The sequence below is a fragment of the Sorex fumeus genome, unplaced genomic scaffold (genome assembly GCF_029834395.1).
Source record: "Sorex fumeus unplaced genomic scaffold, SorFum_2.1 ptg000075l, whole genome shotgun sequence".
Classification (NCBI taxonomy): domain Eukaryota; kingdom Metazoa; phylum Chordata; class Mammalia; order Eulipotyphla; family Soricidae; genus Sorex; species Sorex fumeus.
In genome coordinates, this window is record NW_026606132.1 from 26,820,001 (window position 1) to 26,830,397 (window position 10,397).

Below are 10,397 nucleotides of genomic sequence, written 5' to 3' on the forward strand. Positions count from 1 at the left end.
ATGAGGAGGAGAAGGAGGAGGAGAAGGAGAGGGAGAAGAGAAGAGAAGAAGGAGGAGAAGAAGGAGGAATAGAAGGAAAGAGAAGGAAAGAGAAGGAGAAGGAGGAGGAGGAGGAGGAGGAGGAGAAGAAGAAGAAGAAGAAGAAGAAGAAGAAGAAGAAGAAGAAGAAGAAGAAGAAGAAGAAGAAGAAAGAGAAGAAGTAGAAGAAGAGGAGGAGGAGGAAGCGGAGGAGGAGGAGGGAGAAGGAGAAGGAGGAGGAGGAGAAGAAGAAGAAGAGGAGGAGGAGGAGAAGGAGAAGGAGGGTGAAGGAGAAGGAGGAGGAGAAGTAGAAGCGGAGAAGGAGAAGGAGGGTGAAGGAGAAGGAGGAGGAGAAGTAGAAGCAGAAGCAGAAGCAGAAGCAGAAGCAGAAGGAGAAGGAGAAGGAGAAGGAGAAGGAGGAGGAGGAGGAGTAGGAGGAGAAGGAGGAGAAGGAAAGAGAAGGAGGAGAAGGAAAGAGAAGGAGGAGGAGAAGAAAAAGAAGAAGAGGAGGAGGAAGAGGAGGAGGAGGAGGAAGAGAAGGAGGAGAAAGAGGAGGAAGAAGGAGAAGGAGGAGGAGGAGGAGGAGAAGAAGAAGAAGAAGAAGAAGAAGAAGAAGAAGAAGAAGAAGAGAGTAGGAAGAATGAAATGAAGAGGAAGAGGATGCGTAGAATAAAAGGAGGAAAAAGAAGAAAGAAAAAATAGAAGCAGAATGAGCAGAAGCATAAGATAAAGCAGCAGTAACAGAAGCAGGAGAAAGAAAAGAAGGAGAATAAAGAAGCATTAGAATTAGGAAAAGAATATGAAACAAAAGTGAATTTGAAGAAGTTTGAGAACAGGAGGAATGAGAAATAGAAGTCACAGAAAAAGTAGTAGAAGTAGGAGATGCAGAAGTAGCAGAAGCAAAAGCTAAAGAAGCAGAAATAGGACTTGTAGGAGAATCAGATATAGGAGAAGCAGAAATGGTAGAAGCAGAAGGAGAAGAAAGAGAAACGTTGAATAAGAAGCAGCTGCAGAAGCAAAAGATTAAGCAGTAAAAATAGAAAAAGCAAAATGAAAAGAAGAAGAAACAGAATAAATAACAAGAGAGAGAAGCAAGAAGAAGCAGGAAAAGAAGTACAGGGAGGAGAGTGAGGAGGGAGAGAGGGACTAGCCACAGGAGCAGGTGCAAGAAAAGGATGAGTATGGTAACAGCTGGGGAAAGGATGCGGCCTAGAAATGATAGAACAGTAAGGAAAAGGGTGTGGAGGCAGGGGAGGAGGGGCAGTGGTAGGAGGAGTATGAGTGATGGGAATTCGGAGAAGGTGGATGAGGGAAAGGGAAAGATAATAAGACGAGCAGAGAGAGGAGGAGGAGAAGGAGAAGGATGATAAAAAGCAGTAGAAGAAAAGGACAAGGAGGAGAGAAAAACAGAAGAAGAAAAACAAGAGGAGGAGGAAGAAGGGGAGGAAAAAAGACAGAGATGAAGACGATAAAGGAGAAGACAGAGATGAAGAAGGAGAAGATGATGAAGATAATCATGAAAAGATGAAGGAGAAGACAAGAAAGAAGACGAAGAATATGAAAAAGAAGTAAAAAGAGAAGACAAAGGAGAAAAAGAAGATAAAGAAGAAGAGGAGGAGGAAGAAGATGATGATGAGAAGAGGAAGAGGAAGAAGAGAGAGATAAAAACGACGAAGTAGAAGCAAAAAGAATGAGATGAAGAAGTATGAATGAAGAAAGGGATGAAGAAGGGATGAAGTAAGATGAAGAAAGGGAAGAAAAAGATGAAGACTAAGGAGAAGTAGAAGAAGAAAAAAGAAGAAAGAAGGAGAAAAAGAAGCAGAAAGACAAAACAATAAGAAGACAAAGAAGAGGGTAAAAGAGAAAAAATGAAGAGGAAAAAGGAGAAGAATAAGAAAAAAGAGAAAGAGAATGAGAGTAGGATATGGAGAAAAAGAAGTATAAGAAGGAGAAGGAGGAGGAAGAGGAAAGAAGAGGAGGAGGAGGAGAGAAAGAAGAAGGAGAAAGAGACAGAGATAGAGAAGGTAGAGGAGGAGATGGAGAACGAGAAGAAAAGAAAAAAGAAGGAGGAGGATGGGGAGGGGAGGAGGAGAAGGAGAAGGAGAAGAAGTGGGAGGAGTAGGGGGGGAAAGACAGACGAAGAAAGAGAAGAGCATAAAGAAGAAGGAGAGGAAGAAGATGAAAGAAAAAGATGAAGATGAGGTAGGAGAAGAAGATGGTCAGTAAAATGAGGAAAGAGAAAAAATGGAGAAGACAATAATAATAAGATGGAGAAAATGAAAGAGAAGAAAAGAAAGAAGAGAAGGAATAGCATGAAGAGAACTAAGGAGGAGAAAGACGAGGAGGAGTGGAGAAGGAGACAAAGAAAAAGGCAAAAAGAAGATGAGGTAGATGAGGAAGAAGGAAGGAGAAGAAGGAGCAGAAAAAGAAGATGGAGAATGAGAAGGAAGTGGAGGAGAAGAAAAGAAGATGACGATGAAATAGAAGTAGAAGATGAAGGAGAAGATGAGGAAAAAGAGAAAGAAAAAGGAAGAAGAAGAAGAAAGAGAAGGAGAAGATGAACTAAAAGATGAAGAAAGAGAAGAAAAAGAAGAGGAAGGAGAAAAAGAAGTAATATGAGAAAAGAAGACAAAGGAGGAGAAAAAGAAGAAAAAGAAGGAGACAGAATAAGAACAAGTACAAGAAGAACAAGAAAGAGAAAACAGAGATCAAGAAACTAGAGGAGGAAACTGAACGAGAAGAAGAAAAAAGGAGAAAGAGGAGGAGGAAGAAGAGGAGATGAAAACGACGAAGGAGGACGAGTAGAAGAAACAGAAGGAAGGGGAGGAGAGGCAGAAGGAGGAGGATGTGGATGAGGATGAGAAAAAGAAGAAAAAGAACAAGGAGAAAGAAAAGGAGAAGAATGAGAAGAGAAAGAAGGAGAAGATGAAGGAGAAAAAGAAGAATAAGAAGAAGACGAAGAAATAAAAGATGTTTAATAAGATGAGATGAAAAAGGAGAAGAAAATGAATGAGAAGAACAACAACAAGAAGACAAAGGAGATAAAGAAGATGAAGCAGGATAAGATGAAAGAGAAGACAAAGAAATGATGGAGAATAAGATAAAGGACAAGAGATGGAAGAAGAGAATACGAAGGAGAAAATAGGGAGAACAATAAGAAGAGGATAAGGAGGAGGATAAGGAGAGAGAAGGAAGTGGAGGAGGAAGAGGAGAAGGAGGAGAAGAGGAAGAATAAAAAGAACAAAAAGAAGGAGATGAAGAAGACGAAGGGGATTGTGAATAAAAAGAAGAGAAAAAAGAACATTTAGAAAAAGAAAAAGAAAGAAGTGAATTAGAAGAAAAGAAAGAAGTGAAGAAGATGTAGATGAAGAAGGTAAAGAGAAGACAAAGAAGACAGAAAAGTACTAGATAAAGAAGATAAAGAATTAGAAGGAGACAAAGAAGAAAAAGGAGAAGAAAGAGCAGCAAATGAATCACTGTCACTGTCCTCCCATTGTTCAACGATTTGCTCGAGCGGGCCCAATAACGTCTCCATTGTGAGACTTGTCGTTACTGTGACTGGCATATTGAATACTTCATGGGTAGCTTGCCAGGCTTTGCTGTGCGGGCGAGATTGCTTCTCGGTCTTTTGGCTAAGATCAAATAAAAGTACCGATGTAAAAAAAAAACATGGAGAGAATGACATACAAAATAAACACATTAAAACATTGCTGCCATTATTTATTTTTTTAGTTTCAGATCCTGTTTTATATAGGAACATAAAAATCATTTCTTGGCATAAAGTTGTCTAATGTTTAGTATTACACTTAGCATAAAACAAAACCAAAAAAAGAACTTTCTACCCTCACAAATGTAACCAATTTTATTGACTAATGTCTTTCTTGTCTAAACTATATCTTTCAAAAATATACAGAAAATGGGACTTGAGAGACAGCAGAGTGGGCAGAGCACTGCCTTCAACTCAGCTGAGTTCGATTGACATACATTCTCCCCACCACAGCCAGGAGTCACTTCCATGCACAGACACAGGAACTGCCTTGAGTAATGCTGGATGTGGACCCGAAACCAAGAAATAAAAATACAGGTTTCTCTAAGTCAAATCCTTATTATTTCCCTCATTTTTCCTTCTCCTTCAATCTATAAATATCTTCCCTTCCCCCCTTACCTTATACTGTCCACAATAAATGTAATAGAAAGAATGTATTTGATATTAAATTATGTAGCTCAAATTTCACTGCACCATTACTAATCATGACTCTGAGAGTTACTTAAATCTATTTATTTACCTCTAATATTGATAACTCCAACAACGGCCAGGATCCAGAGATCATCACACTCAGCTCCTGGGAGAGAACAAGACAGAGTCTCCTACCCTATGCCTGACTGTCTCCACCAGGGCCCAACAGCTGAAGACCACCGAGGCCCAGCCAAGGCCATGCTGGGAGCACTCTCCACACACTTGGATGAGCCTCACGCATAAAAGAACTGACAGAGGAACCCAGGTGTGTGGGACCCGGGGCTGAGATCTCCAAGCCTGTACAGTTTGGGACTAGACCTGCCAGTAACTAGACAGTTACACCCACCAACTGCCGTGTAACTCCAACAACGGCCAGGATCCAGAGATCATCACACTCAGCTCCTGGGAGAGAACAAGACAGAGTCTCCTACCCTATGCCTGACTGTCTCCACCAGGGCCCAACAGCTGAAGACCACCGAGGCCCAGCCAAGGAGCACTCTCCACACACTTGGATGAGCCTCACGCATAAAAGAACTGACAGAGGAACCCAGGTGTGTGGGACCCGGGGCTGAGATCTCCAAGCCTGTACAGTTTGGGACTGGACCTGCCAGTAACTAGACAGTTACACCCACCAACTGCCGTGTAACTCCAACAACGGCCAGGATCCAGAGATTATCACACTTAGCTCCCGGAAGTGCGCGGCCGCATTTGCGGCCGCGCGACATCTTATCATCTCATTCCTAATTCGGTCAAACTGGCAGGCTACCAAATGTAACATGCCCACACGGCAGAGTCTGGCAAACTCCCCGTGGTATACCCAATATGCCAAATACCAGTAACAATGATGGGTCTCATTCTCCTAACCCTGAAAAAGCCTTGAATATGGCACTTTAAAAAATAAAAAAATAAAAAAATCTCAGGGCTAGGACGAAGAAGATGTTACTGGCACCTGCTCGAGGCAATCGACGAACAACAGGGTGGTCGTGATCGTCGTGAATATTGATACATCAAATAGTACTGTCATTCAAGAAAATTATATATTATATCAACTACTAGTATTCAACAAATTTAAATTCCCTGCCTCTTCCCAACTCTTACTTCAATTACAACTTCCATAATAACACATTACATCATGTTTTTATTCCTCCCCATACTAGTCTATGCTATGTAACTTGACCTTTGTCATGTATGATCCCAAATGTCTATCACTTAATGTGACATAACCAGATACATCTAACTCCAAAGCAAGTTCCTTGAGACTGAATAACATACTTTCTTTTTCATTTCCTCCTACACCATGGTAGACTATTGGATACATAATGGCACTTAAAATATGTTACTCTGTGAGCTAAGAAACTAGGAAGGGACTGGAATAAAATTTGTGGCAGAGTGTTTGTCCTAGGTTTAATCTTAAGCACTACAGCATTGCAGCACTGCCGCCCTGTTGTTCATTGATTTGCTCAAGCGGGCACCAGCGTCTCCATTGTGAGACTTGTTGTTACTTTTTTTGGCATATTGAATACGCCACAGGGAGCTTGCCAGACTCTGCCATGCGGGAAGGATACTCTCGGTAGCTTGCCGGGCTCTCTGAGAGGGACAGAGGAATCCAACCTGGTCAGCTGCGTGCAAAGCAAATGCCCTACCTGCTGTGCTATCACTCCAGCCCCTTAGGCACTATAAAACAAAAACCATAAGGAGCTAGGCAAAATCAGGCAATGTAAATTTTACAATATTAGAATTATACCTTAAAAATTTTATCTTAATTTTAAAAATTTTTTTTAAAAAATATAGGGGCTGGAATGATAATACAGCAGGGAGGGCGTTGGCCTTGAATGCAGCCAACCCGGGTTTGATCCCCAATCCCCAGCATCCAATATGATCCCCCAAGCACTGACAGGAGTAATTCCTGAGTATAGAGCCAAGAGTAGCCACTGAGCATTTTTAAAAAAGGTGTGACCTCCACAAAAATGAATACGAAGAAGGAATTGCAAAAAGAAAATAAGGAGGACGAGAACAAGAAGGAGGAGGAGAAGAAGAGAAAGAATATGAGACAGAAAAGGAGCAAATGAATACGAAGAAGAAAAACAATAACAACAATTAGAAGACAATGACAAAGGAAAAGAAGAAAAATAAGATGAATTATAATAATATGAAGAAGACAATGAAGGAGAAGAAGACAAAGGAGAACGTGAGGTAGAAGAAAAGGAGGAAAGAGAAAGAGTAAAAGAGACAGAGGAAAAAGAGAAAGAGAAGGAGATGGAGAAGATGAAATGAAGAGGAAGAAGGAGAAGTAGACAAAAAAAGATGCAGACGACGAAAAATTAGAAGTCAAAGAAAAAGGAGGAGAAGGAGAAGTTGGAAAAAGTAGAAGAAAAAGATGAAGATGAGGGTAAAGTAGAATAAGGAGACAAAGAAAGAGAAGGAGAAGAACAAGAAGGCAAAGCAGAAGGAGAAAATGAAGAAGAGGAAGAAGGGGATGAAGACAATCTAGAAGACATAGAGAAGTAGAAGAAGGAGAAAGAGGAATGAAGAGAAGACAAAGAAAAGGAGGAATCGCAAAAAGAAAATAAGGAGGAGGAGAACAAGGAGGAGGAGGGAAAGTAGGAGAAGAGAAAAGCATGAGACAGAAAAGGAGGAGGAGGAGGAGGAGAAGGAGGAGGAGGAGGAGAAGAAGAAGAAGAGGAGGAGGAGGAAGAGGAGGAGAAAGAGAAAGAGAAGTAAGGAGGAGAAGGAAGGAGAAGGAGAAGGAGAAAGAGAATAAGGAGATGAGAAGGAGGAGGAAGAGGAGGAGGAGGAAGAGAAGAACATGAAGAAGAACAACAACACGAATAAAAAAAGAACAAGAAGAACAATATCAAGAGAAGGTGGAGAAGAAAAAAAAGGAAGACAAATAAAAGGAAGATGAAGAAAGAATAGAAGATGAAGTAGAAGTGGTAGAACGAAGAAGAAGAGAAGATTAAGATGAAGCAGATGAAGAAGAGGAAGAAGAAAAATAAGGAGAAGTAGACGAAGACGAAGTAGAAGAAAGAGAAGGAGAAGAGAATAGGAAGAAGAATGAGAAGGAGAAGATGAGGAAGGCAATGACAAACTAAAAAGAAGACAAAGAAGATAAAGAAGTATAGAGGAAGAAAAAAGTAGAATGAAGAGGAAAAAGTGGAGACGACAAAGGAGAGAAAGAGGGAAAAGACAGAAGAAGAAGAAGAAGAAGAAGAAGAAGAAGAAGAAGAAGGAGGAGGAGGAGGAGGAGGAGGAGGAGGAGGAGGAGGAGGAGGAGAAGGAGAAGGAGAAGAAGGAGAAGGAGAAGGAGAAGAAGGAGGAGAAGGAGAAGGAGAAGGAGAAAAAGGAGAAGGAGACGAAGGAGGAGGAGGAGGAGGAAGAGGAGAAGGAGGAGGAGCGAAAGGGGAGGAGGAGGACGAGGAGGGGAAGGGGAAGAGGAAGATGAAGAAAAAGAAGGAGGAGGAGGAGAAGAAGAAGGGGAAGGGGAAGAAGAAGAGGAAGAATAAAAAGAGGAAGAAGGTAGAAGAGGAGGGGGACGCGGAGGATAAAAACAGAAGTAGCAGCAGCAGAAGAAAAAAATAAGATCGTGTAGAGGAAGATGAAGAGGAAAGAGAAGAAGACGTAGAAGGAGAAGACCAAGAAAGAGAATAACAAGTTGAGGACAACGGAAAAACTGAAATAGAAGAAGAGAAGGAGAAGGAAGAGGTAGAGACACAGTAGAAGATAGAGAAGAAGGAGCAGAAAGAGAAAAAGGAGCAGAATAAGGAGAAGGGGTAGGACAGCAGGAAGGAAAAAGAGAAGGTGGAAGAGAAGAAAAAAGAAGAAAAAGAACAAGATGAATAAAAAGATGGAAAAGTAGATAAAGAAGATAAAGGAGAAAGAGAAGGAAAAGTAGAAGAGAGAAGAAAAAGGAGAAATACAAGATGAATAAGAAGAAGCAAAAAGATGAAGAATATGAAGGAGAGGTAGAAGAAGGAGAATGATGAGAGGAATAGAAGAAAATAAGAAGACGAAGAAGGAGAAGACAAAGTATAAGAAGATAAAGCTCTGTAGCACTGTCCTCCGTTGTTCATCGATTTGCTCAAGTGGGCACCAGTAACTTCTCCACTGTGAGAATTGTTACTGTTTTTGGCATATTGAATATGTCACGGGTAGCTTGCCAGGCTCTGCACTGCGGGCAGGATACTCTTGGTAGCTTGCCGGGCTCTCTGAGAGGGATGGAGGAATCGAACCTGAGTGGGCTGCGTGCAAGGCAAACACCCTACCCGCTGTGCCATAACTCCAGCCCTGTGCTATCACTGTAGGAGAAAAAGAAATTAAGAGACAAGAAAAAGAATTAGAATGAGATGAATAAAAAGGATAACAAGAAGAAAACGACGATGATAAAGAAGAAGAGGAGGAATAGAAGGAGGAGGAGGAGAAGAGAAGAGAAGAGAGGAAGATGAAGGAGAACAAAAAGATGAAGTAGAAAAAGATGAAGAGGAATGAGAAGGAGAAGATGAAAAAGGAGAAGACGAGGAAGAAAAAGTGAAGTAGAAGAAGAGAAACAGAAGGAAGAGGAGGAGACAGAAAGAGAAGAGAAGGAAGAGAAAAAGAAGTAGAAGAAAGAGAAGGAGAAGAACCAGGAGGAGGGAGGGAGAGGAGGAAGATGAGGAGAAGGAGCAGAAAGTGAGAAAGAAGTGAAGAACAAGAAAACAAAAATAAAGAAAAAGAAACAGAAGATGAAGATGAAGAAGACGAAATAGAAGACAAAGAAGGAGAATATGAAGAAAGAGAAGCAGAAATGAAGAAAAGGAAGGAAAAGAGGTAGAAGACAAGAAGAATATGAAGACGGAGAAGAAGAAAGAGAATAAAAATATATAGAATAAGGACAAGAATGGATAGGAAGATTAAGAAGAGGAATAAGTAAAAGCTGAGGAAGAAGAAGAAATCAAAGAAGGAGAATGAGAAAAAGCAGAAGACGGAGAAGATGGAGAAGATGGAGAAGACGAAGAAGACGAAGAAGATGAAGAAGACGAAGACAAAGAAGAAGGGGAGGAAGAAGAAGAAGAGGAGGAGGAGGAGGAGGAAGAGGAGAAGAAGGAGGAGAGAGGAGGAAGAAAAGGAGAAAGAAAAGATGAACAAGAAGATGAAGAGGAATGAGAAGTAGAACATGAAGAAGGAGAAGACCAAAAAGGAAAAGATAATGAAGATGAAGAAAATGAAGTAGAAGAAGAAGAGAAGCAAAAGGAAGAGGAAGAGACAGAGAAGGAGAAGAAAGAAAGAGAAAAAAGAAATACAAGGGGAAGAAAAGGGAGGGAGAAGGAGCAGGAAGGATGACGAAGAGGTGGGGGAGGAGGAGAATAGAAGAAAGAGGAGCAGGAGAAGGAGGAGAAGATGGAGGAGAGAAAGAAGTGAAGAAGAAAAAGATGAAGGAGAAGTAGAAAGAGAAGAATAAGGTGAAGATGAAGAAGTAAAAAACTAAGAAGGAGAAGAATAAGAAGTAGAAGTAGGAAAAAGAAGGAAAATGAGAAGAAGAGAAGAATAGGAAGAAGGACAAGGAGGAGACACAGAAAGAGAAGAAGATGAAGACTAAGTAGAAGACAAGAATGAGAAAAAGATAATGAAGAGAATGAAGTAGAAGCATAGGATGGAAAAGATAAAGAAGTAGGACAATGAAAAAAAAGAGAAGACGACAAAGACAACCACGAAGGAGGAGGAGGAGGAAAAGGAGGATGAGGAGGAGGATGAGGGGAAGGACAAGGAGGACAAGGAGGATAAGGAAGAGGAGAAGAAAAAGCAGAAAAAGATGAAAAAGAAGACGACGAATATGGAAAAGAAGATAAAGAATGTGAAAAACTAGAATTACAAGAAGGAAACAAATAAAGGAGGATGGGGATAACAGGATCAGAAGAAGAAAAAGAAGAAGCAGAAGGATATGCAGAAGAAGCAGAAACAGAAGAAAAAGAAGCAGAAGCTGCAGCAGCAGGAGGGGGAGGAGGAGGAGGAAGAAGAAGAAGAAAGGAAGAAGAAACTGTTAAAAGAAGGAAGAGAACAAGCTAAAGAGAAGGAAGAAAAAAGACAACGAGAAGACGAAGAAGTAGAAGATGTATAAGTAAAACAAGAAGAGGGAGAAGATGAAATTGAAGGAGAAGCAAGAGAAGGA